This window comes from Orbicella faveolata, unplaced genomic scaffold (genome assembly GCF_042242905.1).
Source record: "Orbicella faveolata isolate gen_17 unplaced genomic scaffold, um_ofav_v1 contig_25, whole genome shotgun sequence".
NCBI classification, from domain to species: Eukaryota; Metazoa; Cnidaria; class Anthozoa; order Scleractinia; family Merulinidae; genus Orbicella; species Orbicella faveolata.
In genome coordinates this window covers 26,393,311-26,406,545 of record NW_028301553.1, presented here as the reverse complement: position 1 = coordinate 26,406,545, position 13,235 = coordinate 26,393,311, and the positions used below count along the sequence as shown (strand labels likewise).

The following is a 13,235-nucleotide window of genomic DNA, read 5'->3' as shown; positions in this document are numbered from 1 at the left end:
AAAAACTGTGCATCTTTTTTTAATTTTTGTGTGTATAGGACACACACCTGTGTGTTAATGGGAACTCTGTTCATTAGATTAGAGAGTGGTTTTCAATTGAGTGTCGAAAGTAATCAGGCGATTAGTTTGGTTTTGGTTTGCTTTGGTTTGTGATTGGCTGAGTAGTCTAATTGGTAAGTTATTGGTTTGGTTTAGGTTGTACGACACTTTGTTGAAAACTGCTCTATGTCCTTTGAGATTGATTACTTTGGTTTCAGTTTTGCAAAGCTGTAGCTGATTAATGCTCAGGGTGAACTATCGGTTAACCTGTGATCAGGCATTCTTTTTTTTAACCTTCCCCTGTTCACTGAAAAAAGAATGCCACATCGCAGGCTAACAAACTACCTGTACACTGTTTTTTCAGGCTGCTCTAGCATGATCCTAGTTTTAACAGTTACCTATTGTCATAATAGTCCTTCCTTTTCTAACTGTGAAAAATATTCACCCTGCACTTGGCTTGAATCCTTTCCCTCCAAAGAAGAGTGCTTTGTACTGCCCTGACAACAAAGTTCATACGCGCCTTTTTCTAAATACTCCAGAACATCTGGTTTGTGTACAGCGAGTCTTAACAAAGCCCAGGCATCTCCTTCTGCACTATGAGCGTTCTCAAATTCTCCACCAACAAAAGTGTTGTACAAATTTTTCAAAGAACACGAAAACCGCTTTGGTTTTCCATTTCCTGTTTGTTCTGTAGTCTCTCCATTGTGTGACTCGCTTTTAGCTTCTTTGTGTTGTTTTCTAAAGGCTTTGAGCGAATCAGTGGCGTAAACAGTCTCAGGCAATGTTATTCCCACAGCATCTAGATGAGAAACAAGTATCTTGAAGTCGAAATTGTCGCCATTGTGCGCTACTAGTCACCTAGCAAAATTAAAAGGTGACTAGGTGCATAAGGTGGCAAAATACACTAAGTGACAAGAAAACAAGAAAAAGTGACTATTAGGAAACTACGTTAATAATTTAAATAAACAGTTTGGTTCTGATTGAGTCTGAATGAGTACTGAGTACTGGCTTAAGATCTCTAATCAGAGATCTTAACTCAAGCCAGTAAAGAAAGCCAGTAAGCATATATAAGGTGGCAAAATACGCTAAGTATTTTGTGTATTTTGCCACCTGATGTATGCGCATAATAATCGATCTATTTATAATGCAAAAACTAACCTACACATTTACTTGACAATATATCAACGATATCAATATATCCAACGATATCAATGTCGAAATGTCGTTTACTAATTTCGCTAATTTTGGTGTTGAAAGTTTTCCCTCAAGCCTTAGTTATTCACTATTCAAATCGTCATGGTCTTGTGGCTATTTAACACATGCTTTTTCCAGTTCTGAAATTCATATAGTTGTAGCTATTAAAAAGTTTAGAAATTATCGGCCACGTGACCAACTGTTGCCCAAAAAAAAAACCTATTTCGCTATTTAATCACGTTCATTTTTACTTGCCAGTATTAATTTTTCGCGATTTGTTTCCAAACCTCGAAAAATCGCGAAATTTTGTACGCGCAGAAATTAGAAAATTAGTAAGAATACATATGGGTTATTGACCAAGCGTGAGGTCAAGATGGCTGGATATTGGCCAAGTTCTTTTTTTGCGAGTTTATGGACTGAGACGGAGTCGAGGTCCATAAACTCGCAAAAAAAGAACGAGGCCAATATCCAGCCATCTTGGCCGAACAAGCTTGGTCAATAAAGGATTTATTATATTGCTTTCGGGGAAATTTTTCTCGCGGGACACGGCGGGTAGTCTCGAGCGGGCAAGATAGCTCCATCTTGCCCGCTCGGGTAGCCAATCACAGCGCAGGATTTGATTCATCTTGCCCGCTCGCGGAGCTAGCTATATAATAATGGTAGATATTTGTACCGTTGCAGTTATGTCCTATGTAGCAGACATGTCCTCTGACATAATGTGATATACGGAGCCAATCATATCATGCGTTCTATCTGATAACACGCAGCATAAGACTGGTAACTAAACTCCGTTGCAGTTCGGTCTTCGAGTAAAATTGGTTTTTGGAGGGTTAGCGTACGGAAGCAGTATTTGACTTTGTAGGTCTTTACTCTGAACCAGTGAGAACCAGAGTGACTCTGAACGTAAATATGCAGCGACTATTTGCAAGAATGGCATTTACCTCACAAGATTTCTATCGGAAATTGACCGCTTAGTGTATTTTCAGTTTCAAATTCAACATGAAAGTTCGATCGAAGATTTAAACAGTGGTTGCTCTCCGGTTTGCGAACTGCGTGTTCCCGGCCAGCCAATATTAAACTCCGCGCTTTGATTATCCTCAAATTATTCAGATCGTTTAATGATATTACAGAGGCAAAACAAAATTTCTGAGAAGGAGTGTAACCAATTTTAGTTTCGGTGCTGTAAAACTACCACTCAATCTGCGCAATATTTCTCTATTCCCAATCTTGTCACTCACACGAAATCCGGTTCGCGAAAGCCCTCTTCTCAGTATAAGTTTGTTGAGGCTGACTGAACCTTTTTGGATAAGCCGTCTCCTGTAGCATCGAACATTTATTACAGAAATTTTCTTGTCGAGTAGATTTTTATGGCCGAAGGGTTTTCTAACTGTTCCTAGTTCGCTTTGCTTTACAAAACAGCAGTAGTAGTCAAAAAACCACAGAGCACTTTGTGGCCTATTGAAAACACCACAGAGCGCGTTGTGGCCTATTCAAAACACCACAAAGCGCTATGTGGTGTTTTATTTTGGGATTTAACATTGAAAACTGGATGGCTCGTTGACTCGCAAATATCTCACAGCTATTTTCTGAAATAATTTGGTTTTTCCAATTTTTCACACCACAAAGCGCTTTCTGGCCTATTCAAAACACCGCAAAGCGCTTTGTGGCCTATTCAAAACACCACAAAGCGCTTTGTGGCCTATTCAATACACCACAAAGCGCTTTGTGTTCGTCATCGTAATCATAGCGATTCTGTCAGTGGAAATTATACTATGTGGACAAAACTGGCAGAGGGGCTCTCTTATTTTGACAGGGAGGTTGGTAAGATTTTCGCACCACCCCTTACATTAATTATGCATGCAATTTTTTGACTGACTCGTTCTTTTCACGATTGCTGTTTGAGTATAATGTGATAGTTTGAGATAGTTGCATACATAATTAATGTATGGCGCTGTACGGAAATCGTACCTGGAGGTTAGCCGAGTGCTGTTAAAGAAACCTCTGAAAGGAACCAACAGATTTTCGCAAACGGTCTGAGCAAGGTTATGTTGAACACTATTTCAGTTTTTGTTTTTAGAAAGAAATATCACCGAACCTCCGATATAAGACTTGATACCCTTAAAAGTACTCCTTATGGTTATCAGAGAGAGCACTGACTGCTAATGAGATTTGCATTCTTGGGATCGGCTGGAACTAGCTACAACGGGTGCGTGTTATTAACCGGGAGAGACGATGAAATGAAAGCAGAAGGTTGAAAATTAGGAATTCAGTGATACCTCAACCTATCACTTGTTTCGGTTAGAGAATCTTAGAGGGATTTATTATGTTCATTGATTTATAGCTCTATTGTTAGTCCTCGTTTGTAGGCACACCCCTCAGGAATGTAGCATTGAACATGGAATGAAACTTACGTCAGATACTGATATGGGTATTTCTTTTTTTAACAAGTCTATGGATCTCGCCGTAACATTGCGAGGCGAAGAACTCGACCAATGTTTTACCAACACGGACCTCATACTAGTTCAATAACATAATTCAGTTACGACAAAGAAGATTACAAATCTTTTTTTATTTATTTATGGCTAGACTGGAATTTATACAACTGGTGTTTTCATGAGCAGGTATAATTACCATTATCACTATCAACTGGAATTTTAAAGATCTTTCTACACACGGGCGAACCAAAACAATCTGACTTGTGACCTTGAATTAATTGGCTTGAATTATCTGCAATGCTCACGTATGATACAAACCGTTGCTTTATCCAAACATTTTCGAAAATTATATTTTAGGGCATGTTTTTAGCCTGTGTTGTAAAACCACTATAATCTTGAGATTTGTATTGTTACTAAGGCAAAATAACCAAAGTTAGAATTAGTTTGAGAAATTCTATTTTTGACAGATAAATGCCTTTTGGACATACTAATATAATACTTATCATTGCATTTAGAGTGGTGCACTTCTAACACAGACCACCAAACTAATTTTTTTTCATCATTTTTTGACATGTTTTCAACAACTTTCCTATGGCTTCCATTCAAATCTGGCAAATCCAAATTATGAAAAGAAATGTGAGAGGTGGAGTTGTCGACTGATCAACAGGTTACATGATGCTTGATATTTTCACCATTCATGCATTTTGATTAGCTTATTTAAACCAAGGAAGGTGGACACAATTAGTCAAGCACGACTGTGGCTGGGTTCTTATTACAAAGATGAAAAGTTCTGTCACTCTTTTGTCCCTTAAATCTAGATCCAACAAACTAGTCACAGGCAACACAGTGATTTGTGGTTCATTTAGTAAAAAAAAAAGTAATGACATATTTTCTTCAGCCTTTGAGCTTGGGCTAATTTGAATAAGCTGTTGTAAATGTAGAACAATCAAAACAATTTCAGATTCATCCTCTATTTACTTAATTATTACTTATTAATACATCTGTTAAAGAAATCCTGATAAAAATTTTAAAAATCTACGAAATAAATACTGATTTTATCACTGTCACTAAACTCATCCTCTATTAACTTTCTGTAGAGGTGTTCATCATCATTGTCTTGTTCTTCTTGCCCTTCCGCTTGTTCTTCTTGATCCTCTTGTCCTTCTTCTTCTTCTTTGTCTTCTTCTAACTCCCCCTCCTCCTCATCGATCATATCATCTAATGCCTCCAGGTATGGTTTGGCCAGGCTATTAAAAATATGGAGATGAATTTACTTCATCAATAGACACAACAATATTGTGGAAAACTGAAACTTTCTGTGAAGGGGCCTGTTACGGCTATTTCGTGTTTTCTTTGTGTCCTTTTTTGTTCCGTATGTTAATGTATTTTTTCACATTCTGCATGCTTTTTTTCTCGCGTCGTATGTAAATTTCGTTGCGTATATATTTGTGTTATCCTTTCATGTTCGTCTAGTGCTAGTTTATCGTCCAGTACACTTGTATCTCCTTGGTTCCCTGAACCCCGTTGCCAGCATTTTGGTAAGCCGTTTAGTTTATCGTCTGTTTGTGTTTTCCTCTTAGTTTTCTGCCGTCTTCAGTTAGTTATTTGTAGTAATTCGTTTCATGTTTATCTTTAGGAATTTACCTTCCTCCTACGGAAAGTGAAATAAATTTGCTGGACTAATTGAAACTCGCTTTAAGTTGTGTGTAAAGTCGGCCCTTTGCCTCTTCAGGGCCCATTTCTTGAAACTTCCTGGCTATTCAAGGGCTTGTCAACTTACAAGGACCGTTTTCAGGCTGCTGTTTTGGACCCAAAGCACCAAACTACCTAATGAAACTGAAATCAGTTTTTAAAAAGAGCATTGGAATTACAATCTAAAGTACAACAGTAACATTATTATAATTCAAATTATAAATATTCATACTGTATTTTGAAAGTGGAAGTTTTTTCACGAGGAATGTGAACGCCTTAAAGAGATCTTTTCCCGACTGTGCTATCCTGACGACCTTGTGCAGTCAATCATTCGCAGATTTATTGAATCAAAAGTGTCCGAGGATTCACATACTCGAGTGGCTGATAAAAGAGAAGCCCCAGTCAGAATCGTGTTGCCCTACAAGGACCAGAAATCTGCAAACGTAGTACGTAAACAGCTGGCTGACCTCAGTCGGAAGATCAACGCAGATATTAACCCAGTTTACACAAGTAGAAAGATCAGATGAAATTAAGGTCAGGGAAGACAAGCAGCCTCTTGTGAGTCAACAATGCGTGGTGTATTCATTTCGGTGTGGTCTGTGTGATGCAGGCTATGTCGGTTACACGTGCCGACACCTACACCAACGAATTGAAGAACACAAAGGATCGGCAATCGGAAACCACCTCAGAGAGCAGCACGATATGGAGCCAGAAGACATCGCACAGAGTTTTCGAATCTTAAGAAAGCGTCAGAACAAATTTGGCTACCTTATTTTTGAAATGTTTTTTTTTTATCAAAGAACTGAAACCAATGCTAAACAAACAGTGCGATTCAATTCGCGCCCAATTATTTGTTTAGAGCAATTCTTGCTAAGATTATTTTCTTTTTCCATTGTATATTTTTAACACTTTTTCACATATTTTATCACATTTTAGCGTTCGCCACATTTTTATCTATTATAAGTTGTTTTTAACATATTTATGGCTATATGCTATTGTAGAAAATTTACTCACTTGAAAATGACCTCGTAGAGGTCGAAACGTCGTGACTTTTTAGCGCTAGTTTTTATTTCAAAATCGATTTCTAAGAAACTACTTATTAACATACTGTATTTCTATACCTAACTAAGAAAACCAGTTTTTGATTAATATGATGCAAATGGACTTCTCTATAAACTCACTTCCTTCAACTTAATGTCTGCTAATTTTTCACGCAAATAGCAAACCACCAGTTGTGATTGCAGTTACCCGTCTCACTCTACATAGCAATTTTCAATTTGGTTTCAAAATTAACTTGCATTTGGGTTTGCATCACTGTGCTCTGTTTTGCATCCTGTACTTTCTTTGTTGTGTTGTTTGTAATATTGTTAATACTCTGGTTCTGGTTTCGAGGCACTTCAATGAAAACTGTTCAGACATCACTTCCTTCCTGCATGAGATGAAGTAATAGTTAAAAGCACATGCCATTTTTGGTCTGGGACATTGATGGGGATTCCTGGACAGGCCCCCAGAGGAGCTCCCATCTGCTTTCAAAATTACATCATTAGCCTAGCAAAACTAGTGCCAGTCCTAAACCCCACATTAGAATTTAAAATCCTTAAAACTCATAGTCTTGTTGTTATTGGGATAAGACGTTCTAGGTTCCGAGCTACTGTGTCTGAAACACCTCACAAGATTAGAAGCCACAGATTTAGGAAAGCCATTCCCTAACAGAACGTTTTAATCATTGTTCTTTGTTTCTGAATGAGAGAGTCTATTTCACATATACGAGAAGCCTGGTGCAACAAGGCCTAACCCAAGTAATTTTGGCAAGTCAACGTATTTGACTAGAAAACAAGACATTCTGTCCAGTGTTTGTGTGATTCCTATATATGTCAATGGATGTTCTTTTCAGAGAAATGTCCAGGAAATGGATCAAGCCATCTTCAAATTTGTTGACTGTAAAACATGTCAGATTTATTTGGTTTGTCCATCAACAGCATATCTTCAAAATAACGTCCATAAAACTACTCATTTATAAGGCCACTGTCAAGCATTTTACGAACAATATCATTTTTGAGTTCTGTCATGATAAAAAAACAACAACAACAACGGCCTAATGAAGAACCCAACAAAATGCCATCAATTTGGTTGTCGAGTGCTCTCTTAATTAATTTGGTGTTAATCAATTTATTGTCATTAACTCCAAAGAAACCAATCTGAACAACTGTCAGGGCTTGCTGTCAGGGCTTGCAAACTCCAGTTCCTCTTAGAGTGAAAACAAGGTGTTTTCCTTCCACATCTACATGGGATAGTATCATAATTTATGTGGGTGGTGGTGGTGTATCGAGTTGTGTTTGACAAACCCTTTTCATCTTTTATGTTTCTACATATAGCAATATAAAGGAACTGTTTTTTAACTGTTTAATAGCAAACCACTTTATTTTTAAAAAGTGTCTGTTATGTTTAGTTAAAGTTAATTTGGCTCACAATTCCTTTCTATTTAAATGTATGTTGCTTGACAACTGTGATCTGGTGGCCCTAGATGCAATTTGAGTTTTTCTGTCATTTTGAAAAGTCAAGCCCCACTGTTTGTTATTAATATTGTATCAAAAGGATAACACCATTCTTATCATGGTTATTCTATTGATTCCATTTCATCATTACTTAGGGTGGTTCTGCAGTTATTGTGGGCACACTACCCCATGTCAAAGTTTGCAACATAAATTTTGGGGCTTTGAAGTGTTGGCTAAGAAATTTTGGGAAATATTTTGTCTTTCACTCGGTGATAATGTTACTTAATTCCATTTACTGGGGAAAATATTTTTATTCTTACTGGTGTTTGACTGGACCCCATTTTTTGGACAACAACACTACCAGTAAAAAAAAATTTGCTGGCATACTTTTACTCAATTTCTGGAACCAGCTTATTTTGACTTAATACAAACCATGCCCAAGTTTTGGGGAAATCATTTGAGCAGAAGTTCAGAAGTATTAACTTAAAGGTCAAAGACATGTAAACTCAACTCTAACATTCACTGAAAGTTTCTACAATTGACTCTCATTTCCAAAACAAGCCGTGAACCCAAATTTTGTGAGAAGCTTGCCCCAAAGCTTGCTAAATAAAAGTGGCTAGTCGATTAGTGATCGTGCGAACCATAAAGAGCATTAATCCCTAGTTCTTAAAATACTATAAAATGCTTGATAACCTCATTGAATTTTCAAAGATGCATTTTGCAACAGTATTTGGAAATAACTTTTGTGTGAAAGTCTTTCCACACAAATTGTACGGTACGGCAATATTTTGCCTATAAGTTTTACTGTTGTGACTCAAAAAGAAATGGGGCACTGTTGTCAGGATTGTAAGCTACTCCCCGACCGATCTCTGGTGAGGAAGAGAAGCAGTTTTATTAATCTATGATTACAAATACAAAATAGGTACTACAGGTACAGGCTGAGCCATCTTTTTGCCATTCCTTAATATATAGTTAAAAAGACAATTATTAATAATAACAATAATAATAAATAAAAATAGCAATAAAAACAACAACGATGACAACAAAAATAATAACAATAATATTAATGATAATGATGTGCTTCTGGGCATGAATTATGTTTTCATTCATGACAGTTGGTTCATTGTATTTGACCAGTAAAAGTGCTTCACTGGGTCTATTTGTTAGAAAAGTGGAGTCTCATCAAAATGTGTGGGCAAAGTTCGTGGATATTTAAAATCTTGTGAGGGTTGTGCTCTATGACTGATTAATCACCCAATCAATCACTGTTGCAACACCAAAACAAGAAGGCAAGTTTATAAAAAAGTTGAGCATTTCTGCAAGTTGAAATTTTCTCGTGAGTGCTAATGGGCAACAAAAGTCTACCAGGTAGGCAACTAAAAAGACACACGGGGAACCAACAAAAACAGAACTAGTTGCCCAAAGGGCAAATTAGCAAGAAAGTTAGTGTCAAACACTGCATTAATAGCTGTCAAGCTCATTCTAAGAGCTTTGCGGCATCCAAAAGTTTTCTTTACTCTGCCTCCTCGACTCCTCAACCTCTCTTAATTCATTTATGTTTGTTGTGCCCCAAACCATTGTAGGAAAGAAAGTGAGTGCTTTGCAGGCTGTAAGTATACATGTAGAATACAGTAGGGGCAATTGTACATGTATGGTTTACCAGCTGTCATTTAAGTTAAGGTTGTCATTTGCTAACACAGAAAGCTCAACTTCCTACATGCTGTCTTGTTCACAGCTTTTGGGGTTTTAAATAAGAGTCACAACAAAGAATAGAAAAAATATGTGCACTGCGACAAATGCTTGAGTAACTACATATGATATGCAAATATCTTCGGTGTAACATGCAGCAAAAATTGCTTGTATCACTGCCATACATCTATACCTTAACCTATAAAATACCACAGAACCTCCCAAACTACCGGTAAGTTGAGACTTTTATTTTATATCAATTTTAAAAACAAAATTATTTTGTTCTAGTGGGGACAATGGGTTGTTGACTAGTTTAATGGATACACAAGAATAATAAGCTGTGCATTAAAGAGGTACTGTACAATCACTTCTTCCCTAAGATTTTGAAACTCCATCTACTAAACACTCCCTGTGCTAAATTTTAAGCCTTCATAGCAGGGATGAAAAGGAATTAAAAACTAGAAACTGGCTAATTTATCCAGGTGCGAAGAAGATGTGTTTTGAAAAATAGTTGGCCTTCTCTAACACATAATAGTTGGCTTTCTCTAATACATAATAGTTGGCTTCCTCTAACACATTTGGTTTGCAATGTTCTTCTTAGTATTGCTGGAGTACTTAGTGTACAAGAAAAAACTCATAAGCTAACCAGATACTCAAGTATAATATGAGGACATAAGCCCTAAAATTCTTGAGAAAGTGCTGCCATTACAGTCAAGACCCAATTACGTACAGGTAACAAAAAAAATGAATTATTTTGGCAAGACACAACTCTAAAAAAGTTATCAATGCATGGCAACTGATACATATCATGGTAAGGGCTGATGCTCACCATCCCTAGTTCCTTCTCTACTACGACTTTCTTCGGTTTGTGCATGTTTTCCCTCATCCAACCCATGATGATCATCCATTACTGCAAAAACAGAAATTCAAAGCATTATTGTTAAACACAAAATCACACAAATGCAATTATATTTTAAGTTACACTGACTGTTTTAAAATAACATACATGTACAGCCTTGTAGATTAAAAGCTGTTCTTCAGTAAAGGGAAATTTAAAAGAAAACAAAATTCAATCAGAAACAACTGCAAGAGTATGACTATCTTATCAAGACCTAGGTTTTTAAAGTCTATTTCAACTGACAATGAAACCAAAACAGAACAGACTGAATCTCTAGTGGCAAAGTTTAGCTGGTGAGAAGTACATCTTATTATATGGCTAGCTCCGCGAGCAGGCAAGATGAATCAAATCCTGCACTGTGATTGGCTACCCGAGCGGGCAAGATGGAGCTATCTTGCCCGCTCGGGACTACCCGCCATGTCCCACAAGAAAAATTTCCCCGAAAGCCATATAACAAATCCTTTATTGACCAAGCTTGTTCGTTCAAGATGGCTGGATATTGGCCTCATTCTTTTTTTGCGAGTTTATGGACCTCGACTCCGTCTCGGTCCATAAACTCGCAAAAAATGAACTTGGCCAATATCCAGCCATCTTGACCTCACACTTGGTCAATGACCCATATATATTTACCAAGAGATAAAAGACATCCTTGAGAATAAAAATACAAGTAGATAAACAAACCGTTTTCTCCTTCTTTAATTGTTTTTACATTAAAAGAACAAAAAAACCCAAGTATCCAAAAACATGAATAAATTCTCCAGAAGATAACAAGAATGGCAATGTTCCTCACACAAGAGCTGGCACAAAGAGATAATGGCAATGCCACCTAATGAAGACATGACAAGGTATTGGCATGTATCCCTGTTTAAACAATAGAGAGTTTCTGTCGAGGAACTATCAGTTGATAGTTGCCCCATGGAAATTTGATGTTCTTAAAACAAATATTTGGCCGAGAAGCAAAGCTTCGAGGGCAAATGTGCTAGTTTTAAGAACATCAAATTTCCAAGGGACAACTATCAACCGATAGTTCCAAGACATAAACACTCTATTGTCTTTATCGTTCACCACTAAATTTTCTTCTGTGCGCCAGTTCAAAATTCATATTGAATTATTTTCAACTTTTTTAGATGAAAGCCATGGAAGGTCGTTGAAGCCAAATGTAAAATTTGAAAAAGAAAACAGACAAAAACCCACTTAATATATTTCAATTGTTTACTTTCTGTAAGCCCGCTTCTTTACAGAAACATTTACACGGATGAGTACTATCCATCCGGGTATTTTCCTCAGACAGGCATTATGGGCTGATAGTGTCTCTCCACGGCTGAACACTATTACGTCACGTGATCAATTTAAACCAATAAGAATTGGAGAAAATTCAGTGGTGAACTATAATATGTACTAATTGGACCAGCCGCATAGAAAAGGAAACCTAGGCAAGCACTTCTTGAAGCAGCCTCACATGATGACTATACACACTGCGTGTCTACAAAACACTGCTTCGTAACAAACAGCTTAAAGGTAGCAAGTCAACAACAGAGGAAAAGAAGAACAGAAGGACAAACAACCCTGACCTTAACAGGTGATTCCTTACCACTATATTGCGAACACTTCAAGCGCAGAATTTTACACTTATTCAATAGCATCAAAAACAAAATCATTACTCATGGATTGTATGTTATTTGGATTATTTTGATTCTTTTGCATAAGTTGTTTATTATGTTGTTCCTTATGCTCAAAAATTCATGTATGCCTATCAAAGTTCATCAAAAAACTGTACCTTCCAGCCACCGCAAAATGTAATGCGGAGTGATAAAATAAATGAATAGTATTATTTAAAAGACCTGGCAAAAAGGGTAAGCCTGGTACATCATATCTCTTTTGCAAGCATGGTGACCTATTTTAATTTATTTTTAGAGACTGTGCTTGGTAGGAAACATTCAGGGAAATGTATTGTGCGTTTGTTTTCATGATTGTGCCCAGGAGATTACTTTAAGCTTACTTTAACATCGGTAGAAATCATTCCCAATACTGATAGAAGCAAAGAAATACCAGACAAAATAAAGGCTCGAAAGTTCAAACTGTCACAAGAATGGTAAACTCGATTTCTTGACATCCTGAACTAAACTCAAATTTCTTGAACTGTAACCAATTTCAATCCTTGCAATCCTGCACATTATTTCGAAACTACTGTTTTTGCTTGCTCTATAGCATTTTTATCCAACTAAGCTGTATATTTGGTGGCATTTGGAGATACAAGGTGGTAATAAGCTGACTGAAAATTTGCTCTGTCTGCACGACAGCGTTTCTTTATGCCCGTGACGGAGGCAGATCTTAATTGCAAAATGCAAAACACAACAGTGTGGACTATACAAACTAGTGCCAGCTTAGTTCGTGCCGCTTAAAAGCAACACGATCAACAAAACTTAGATTGCTGATGAACATGTCGAAATGGCTTCGTAGACTTGAGCCATATAAATTGCTCACGCCATTTCTACAAACAACATAATACAATACACTACACTTCACAAAGCTTCTTACCAACAATATTAGGCTTCAAAGGCAGCTGTAAATGTGTTTCGGAACATGCAGAAAGATCCGGCAAAACACCCTCACGATCACAATCGATAGGTTTCGAGCTTTCAACTGGCAAACACCGTCCCGTCCCCTAGTAAAAGAATCTCAGAGGACACGATCACAACGCATTTTCATTGGAAGAAACAACAACACATACAATTGGTCAAAAGGTGTTAGACATGTCTGCCACGCAGGACGAAAGTGCAACGCTACAGTTAT

General features: G+C 37.2%; 1 long non-coding RNA gene across 2 annotated transcripts; it reads right to left on the bottom strand.

The window, feature by feature from the left end:
- Positions 1 to 3,787: 3,787 nt before the first annotated feature.
- Positions 3,788 to 13,231, bottom strand: LOC149109686 (uncharacterized). Of its 2 annotated transcripts, none has more exons than XR_016208480.1 (3): positions 12,981 to 13,231; positions 10,374 to 10,454; positions 3,788 to 4,915 (listed from the first exon to the last, which is right to left on the bottom strand). It is a non-coding gene; the product is annotated as an uncharacterized LOC149109686 (long non-coding RNA). The 2 variants fall into 2 exon arrangements; XR_016208479.1 differs by lacking the exon at positions 3,788 to 4,915 and adding an exon at positions 5,114 to 5,504.
- Positions 13,232 to 13,235: the final 4 nt, after the last annotated feature.